Raw genomic sequence first — 8112 nt, forward strand, 5'->3', positions numbered from 1 at the left:
AAGAAACCCATAGAGGCATAGCCTGAGCTAGAGAAGCATCTTGGGCCAAACCTATTACTACATGCAGATCCATGGGGGCCTAATGTGGAACTGGTTTTTCTCCCTCTTATTTAGATTGTGTTCTTTTTACGATTACAGTAAAAATATTTTCAAAATTATAACAAGCCCAATTCTTTACAAGTTTGTAACATACAGCTCACGCTAAATGCGAATGATTACACAATGAAAATCAAGCAATGCATAATTCCCAGTTGAGCATCACAGAAATAATCAATATATAACAATGGATCTACCAAATATCAATACAAGGCAATAAGTCAATGTTCTAGTTTGCTAATGCTGCCAGAACGCAAAACATCAGAAATGGATTGGCTTTTATAAAGGGGGTTTGTTTGGTTACACAGTTACAGTCTGAAGGCCATAAAGTGTCCAAGGTAAGTTATCAACAATTGGGTACCTTCACAGGAGGATGGCCAATGGTGTCTGGAAAACCTCTGTTAGCTGGGAAGGCATGTGGTTGGTGTCTGCTCCAGAGTTCTGGTTTCAAAATGGCTTTCTCCCAGACGTTCCTCTCTAGGCTGCAGTTTCTCAAAAATGTCACTCTTAGTTGCTCTTGGGGCATTTTTCCTCTCTTGGCTTCTTCAGAGCAAAAGCCTGCTTTCAACAGCCATCTTCAAACTGTCTCTCAGCTGCAGCTACTCTCTGAGCTCCTGTGCATTCTTCAAAGTGTCCCTCTTGGCTGTAGCTCCTCTTCAGAATGTCACTCTCAGCTGCACTGAGTTCCTTCTATTTGTCAGCTCATTTATATGGCTCCAGCGATTTAATTTAGACCCACCCTGAATGGGTGGGGTAACACCTCCATGGAAATTATCCAATCAGAGTCATCAGCCACAGTTAGGTGGGGTGCATTGCCACGGAAGCACTCAAAGAATTACAATCTAATCAACACTGATACATCTGCTCATACAAGATTACATCAAAGATAATGGCGTTTTGGGGGACATAATACATTCAAACTGGCAGTCAACGAGTCCTTTTGTAAATGGGATGTACAGAGCATTAGCAGCAGGCCCATTTTGGGCTTTTACTTTAGTTGTGCTCAGTGGACCTTTAAATAGCTTTGTATTGGTAGAAATGTAAAGCTTCCTCAAATAACAATACTACTTAAATCAGCAAAATATATTGGATTTGGGGGAGGAGTTGTATCTCTAGAGAGATATTTTACATTTTAGGAACTATAAAAGAGAGGTTTAATACTAAGGTATCTATATGAAAGTTTCACATTCTAGTGAACTTTATGAATGTGTTTTTGGGCTTAATAAAAATGCCACTGACTGGTGTTCATCCTCAAAGCTGTTCTCACCTTTGGGATTTGTTTTTTGGCATTTACTCTCAGGGCAATTATTGTTTCAGTTTCATAGCTATTCCTACAATTTTGCTATGATGCCAACAGACGGTGATAAAAAGATACTGTGAACACCCTGTAGAGGCTCGGCCACAGAGATGTAAGAAGAACAGGCAATTAACTGATTGACACAACTTTCCAACCAATTATTTTAGCTTTTGTAGTCACAACAGCACAAACACATTGTTGTGGGAAAGCTTAAGTAAATTAATTTTGCTTTCTGGATCCTCAACCTCCCCATTCAGCCCCTTTCCACTGTAAACACTTTTTCCTTCCCTGGTCCACTTACCAGTACCTGTCTCTGTTTGCAACAATAACCACAAAGTCTACACTTACTATGTGCTGTTTCCTCAAACATTATTTTGCTTATTCCTCTTATCAATCTTTAAGACAGGTTTTGCTATTACCCTTTCACGGAGGATAATAATTCTCAGAAACTGAGCATCCAAATACCTTGCCTGAGCTAACCCAATTTATAAGTTGCAGAATTAGGAATTTTTAAAACTGGTCTAACTAAAATCTTAGTCATCACACTATGCTGACCTCATATATTACCTGCTTTGGCTCTTCCAAGGTCTTTAATTAAAGGGAATCCTTTTGAAAAGATGGAATTTCAGCTGTGGAAGAGTTAGGGGAAATTATAAGGTCTCAGAGGATATAGGTTCTTTAGCTATTGGACCTAACAAGCCCCCAGAGGACATGTTGGTCTACATGACAATTCAACAAATGATGATTTAGGCTCTACATGTGCTAGACACTGTACTCAGTGTAATGGCAGAAACAAGATAAATGAAACCAAGGTATGCCTCCTAACAAGCTCATAATCCTCTACATCTTTGTCTACCAAACATCACCCATCAGGGTAGGTATCCTAACAGAAGAATTTGGTTAATATTACCATTGTGTAGGCTAGTATTTAACTTATTTGGACCCATCCCAAGTCCATACATTCCACCTAGCATCAAGAACCACCAGAAAAGCAGAGGAAGAGTATAAGTGGAAAAGAAGAGCAGTTGGTAATTTCCTGTTTATTTTCAAGAACATCAGAATTTGATGGACCACTTTTATATTATAGTGGACATTTTTTTTTTTAATCGTCCTCCCTTTTGTGGTAGCTTGAATAATGTATCTCAAAAAACAAGTTCTTAATCTTAATCCATGTACCTGTGGATGTGAACTCATTGTAAATAGGACCTCTTGAAGAGGTTATTTTTAGTTAAGATGTGGCCCCACAGAATGAGGGTGGGTCTTAATTTGGATTACTGGAGGATTTATAAAGACAACTCAGGAGTCAAAGAAGCAAGAAAGGAGAGGGGAGGCATAAATACAAGCAAAGGATCTCAAGGATTGCTAGCAGACAGCACCGGACACTACAGATTTTCAGGAGAAAGCAAGCCTTGCTGATATCTTGATTTTGAACTCCTACTAGCCTCAAAACCATGAGCCAATAAATGCTTGTAGCTTAAGCCAGCTCATGTGGTAATTGTGATAGTAGCCTGGCAAACTAACACAACTTCCTTGGAGAATCTACCCCTTCCATACACAGTGAGATCCTAATGAAGCTGTTAATCACAAGCCCTATATCCTTTGGCCATGGGAGTGGACACATGATCAGGTTATCCAATCACAGGACCATGTCCCTCATGGCATAGTGATTGGTCCAGAGGTGTACATGTGATCCAAGCAGAGCCAATCAGAGTCCATTTCTGGGATTGATGTATGAGCATCAGTAGAAGCAGCTGTTCTTTTCTACTGTGATTTCTAATCTAGTACTATGTGAAACTTGCCCACCATGTGGAGTCTGCAGATGACAAGCAATGCCAAAAGATGGGGAGAGACACAGAACACTGACGACATCAGCTGAACTCTTGGATCGATTTCTTAGACTTCAGTGATATGAAACAAACAAAAAAAACGAAAAACAAAATGAAACACACACAAGCAAAAAGTTTTGTATGTGTATGTTTTGTTTTTTGGTTCAATGTAACTCAAAGTTTAATAAGTAGTATAAGAAGTTAGATTGAAAATATAAGAAGTTAGGTTGAATTTCTGTCACTTGGAACAAAAAGAATCCTGATTTTAAAAAAACAAAAATATATATCACCCTTCAATCTTGCTGGCTAACAGTTAGTGGAACTGCATCTTTAAATCTCTGAGGGTGGACAAAGTACAAACAGTAGTGGGCTAAGTAGTGCAGATCTCCTGTTCTTCATTTGCTGTGACCCATAAGAAGAGATCCCTTTGGTTTGAGTTGACTGTGTCCTCTAGGGTCCCTCCCAAAAGGATGTGGAGTGAAATCTGTCAGTCTCCATCATATTAAGGATGTCACTGAGGGCAGCATCTGTAGAATCCTAAGTATCCAAGCAGCCTTCACCTCCTTTTAAGCAATTCGAGCTGTTTTTGCCATCAGGTCTTAGGATCTGACCCTTTTTCTTTGCTCCAACTCTGAAGATGCTGAAGCAAAGAATTGAGATCACTGATATGAGGTTTCTACTTCCATCAAGAGTAATATTTTCATTCATTCATCCTGGTGATGAATAAAGAGACTTCCAAATGTGAATAATCTAAAAATAAGCACTTTGTGGGCCCCCACTGACATTGGTAAACCAGTAAGTCATTAATCAATTTCATTTACCTGGCACAGTAGGAGATGAGGTCTGGAAACAAGCACCATGGCCTATCTATGGTCGATGGTCCCCTTGTCTGAAATTCAGCTACTGAAAATACATGCAAAAGGTAGCTGAGGTTTCAGCCTCACAAGCTCTGATAATTTACCACTAAAAATAAACATGTACTCAAGAGACAACTACTATGTAAACACTCTCAGAAAGATTTTTCAGCATCTGCATACAGAAGCTGCCATCGTATGCCCAGGGAAGCTGAGTGCACAGCACAAAAAGAATGTTTTATCTTTGGGGGAGCCAGGATTTGCTGAGCATGAAGAAAAGACTGAACAAAGAGTTACTTCTCTTGTTCAAGCAGGGAAATGAAACGTGATTCATTGTTCTGTCTTAAGCCTTTGCACGTTTACTGTTCAATAATTGTGCTAAATATCTGAGCTCGCCTTTCATTAGAAACTTAATGCCTGTCCCTAGCATTGTTTTGGGCTACAAAATACTTATTAGGAAGCACGGATATTCAAAACTCCTTGTTCTCACTGACTACTCTGCAATGTTCAGCAAACTACCTGGCACTTAGTAGGCATTTAATAAATTGTATTTTGTGCCTATCTTTCTATTAATACCATTTTGCCCTGCTTTAAGCAAATATAATTTGCAAAAATTAGAACTATATGTATTTTGTTTGTATCACCTTGGGTGTGTATTGTAAGGTCAGACGCAGATCAAGAGAGAGTCTGAAAGATTTATTACACTTACAGGTCTCTGGGGGAAAGGGTAGCATGCCATGCAGGGCTACACAGGGGAAACACCAGGGTCGGTTCTGAGAAAGAGGGAGAGCAAGTGGAACTGAGAAAGAGTCTTCATTGTGGTTTCTGTGGGAAGCATGCAAGGGTGGGGGCAGGGGCACACCAGCATGGAATTGGCTAGCTATGTTTGAAAGGGGCACACCTGGAATTGGGTTGGAATTGTCTAGGAGTAACAGATGTGTAGGTGGGGCTTGGCCACCTGGGGACGTCTATAGATATTAAAGCATCAATTTACAGAAGCTAGAAAATGTGGTCAATACAATAGGGTAGGTAAATTAGGGCATGAATATTGCAAAATCAAGACTTTACCTCAGGGTGACTTAATTGTGTGTTCCTTTGATGCAAATGCAACACAATTTACATACAACTTTTCAGGACACTTTTAGTATATAAAAAACAGGGTACCCGTTTGTGCATGTTGTTTTTGTTTGTTTGTTGCCTTCACAAGGATTTGCAAAGGAAGGGCTAGAGGAAGAATTAATCTAAAGAACACCTGTTTAGTAAGTCAGGAAGTGAAACTATTTAACTTAAAATTAGGTTTGGGGATTATCTGAGGTCTTCAAATATTCATACAAATGGTATTCTTCATTATCACGGGTAAATGGGATCGACTGTGCAGTGAGCATGAATTTACTGCAAAGCATTGACAGGAAAGCCTCCAGAATCATCAATTCATGGATTTATGAGTTTTTAATATGAATTTTTTCCATGGATCACATACTCATCATGATAGTGAGTTGCTTTGGCTGAGCCTGGGAGGTACAGAAACCCCCGCCAAGATGAGGAGTGGTGGGTAACAATACACAGAGGGGAAATACCTGCATGGTAGGTGGTACCTAAGCCTGCCCCCTGGTATACACCGGTCTTCCTGGTTGACTCTAGTTCCTCACCAGGCCCATCGCTGCCCCTTACGCTGCCTGGTTATTCACATCCGTACTGGATCTTGTAATGAAATACTCACTCCAGGCCCAAACTTGAGTGTCTCTACAGGTGTCTTTTTAAATTTAGGCAACTGGTTTAGTTTCCTTTCTCTTATTTTCAGTTCATTAATGATTTTGTAATTTTATATAGCTATATATAACATTACTGAGGGGGACAGGGTATTTTTCTGCTTCTTACATACCTGGTTATGATTCTTCCTTTCAGCATTTACTAACATCCCTAGCTACCACCCAGCTTCTTTCCATTTTTTCTCCCCAAATTAGAATTTATGAAGACCAGCATCTAATTCTCAAGCTCAGTAAGTTTCCTACGGAGGGAGTAAACGTCAGAAGTCCCGAATTTTATAAACAATTTGGTGACCAATAACTTCATAGATTTCAGCAAGTCCTGGACTCCAAAACCCTACCTGATTTTCCCATTTCAAATTTCAAGTTATGGGAAAAACAGAATCCTTTCTGCAGATGTCATAGCTTATAACGAGGAGCTAATAAAATAGTATGTGCAAAAGGAAATTTGAAATAAGTGCCAAACAAATGTAAGGATTTATTTTGGTAAACCCTGAACTTAATAATTAACAGTGAAAATCAGCAAATTACTTAAGGATGAGCATCAGAAATTTCCTCTCCTTAAATCAGTCCTCCCATGAATTTCTCTCCTTTAGTCGGGCCTCCTCCTATGAGCTCAGACAAGTAGCCCCAGAATGACCTTTAAAATAGTACCAGGGGCCTCAGAAGAAGTGGTTCCATGTTAAGGTAAATCCCAAGGTTGGGCCTCCTCTGTTTCTTACCCAGTTTTGGAATGTGTGAGTACTAACTCATCTCTTTTGCAGGTCCCCACTCTCTTTTTGGGTACACAGGATTTTTCTAGGTGACTTCTATTGGTCGTGTGATGTGCCTGCTGTGATGTGTCAATTTGGCTAAGCTGTAGTCTCCAATTATTCAATCAAGCACTAATCTAGGTGTTGTTGCGCAGAAATTTTGTAGATGTGATTAGTAAAAGAAATTTAAGTCAAAGAAATTATCCTCAATAATCTGGGTGGGCCTCATTCAATCGGATGAAAACCTTCAGAGCAGAACTGAGGTTTCCCTGAGAAGAAGAAATTCTACCTTTCATCTCCAGCTTAAGCTTGCCCTTCCTGACAGCCTGTCTTACAGATTTGGGACTTGCCTAGGCAGCCCCCACAATTGTGTAAGCCAATTCCCTTGCAAGAAATCTCTTAATATATATAAATGTATACCATATATAGTCTCTCTATATATTCTATTCCAGTTTCTCTAGTGAAACCCTAACTAATACACCACCAAGACCAGACTGAGGACACACTGAATTTTTCCAACAAGGCTTTATTGAAAATTCATCATGTGCCAGGCACTGAGGAACCAAAGATGAAGAAGATACTATCCTGGTCTAGAAATGTTCACTACAGACTCTTAAAATTTCCAAGAAAGATGTCCTGAGATATTTTTAAATCCCTACAATTAGGAACATGGAAATGCTTTTATAGTCTCCTGGATCTTCTCTTGAATCATATTTTTGCTCAGAGTCACATATAATATATGACTATTTTCATACCACTAATTAACCACCTTTTCATCTTTATTCCAGCGTAATCTCTTTTACCAGAAAGTTGATTTTTCCTTATGCTTAGAAACAAGACCTTTGTGTGTTATGTGCTTGGCCCTTTCACAGAGAGAGAACATCATCAGTGATGAGCAGAGGGCCAAGAGAATGACTGTTCAGTAGGTTTATCCATCTAAAATAGCCTTGGACCTGAAAACCATTCACTTGGACCTGAAAAACAACTTTGTAGTTCAAACAATTCAGCTTGTTGCCCCAAGTCTACATATAATTGACATCTTTCTCTCCTGTAGCTGACAAGGTATGTGTTAAACACTTTGATGCCACAAGGTGACCACAAAATGCACTTAATTCTCCTGCCAAACTTGGCTCTCTGATTGTCGATGCCATTCTGTCTAGCAGGACCCCTCACCTTGCCTGATCATTTGCTGATGGCAACCCTTGGCCCTCCACCCACTCCACTGTCCTCCATTCATAGGTCCTTCTCCTTACCCTACCCCTACCTCCCAACTGAGAAGCCACATGGTTTACCAGATTCTTCCAGCTGAGTCCCCATGGCCTTCCTGGCCATTTTAGTCCAAATCCAAGCCCTGACAAGAAGCTAGGCTGATTGAAACAAATTGTTTGATGTTCCAGCAAACGTTTTGATATTTTCTACTATAGAAAATTTTCAATATTATTTTTCTTTTGCATGTGGTAAACAATCTTTTTATTTCTCCTTTTGATTTTCATATTGCATAACTGAGAATAGTACACAATT

Source organism: Choloepus didactylus, chromosome 9 (assembly GCF_015220235.1).
Source record: "Choloepus didactylus isolate mChoDid1 chromosome 9, mChoDid1.pri, whole genome shotgun sequence".
NCBI lineage: Eukaryota > Metazoa > Chordata > Mammalia > Pilosa > Megalonychidae > Choloepus > Choloepus didactylus.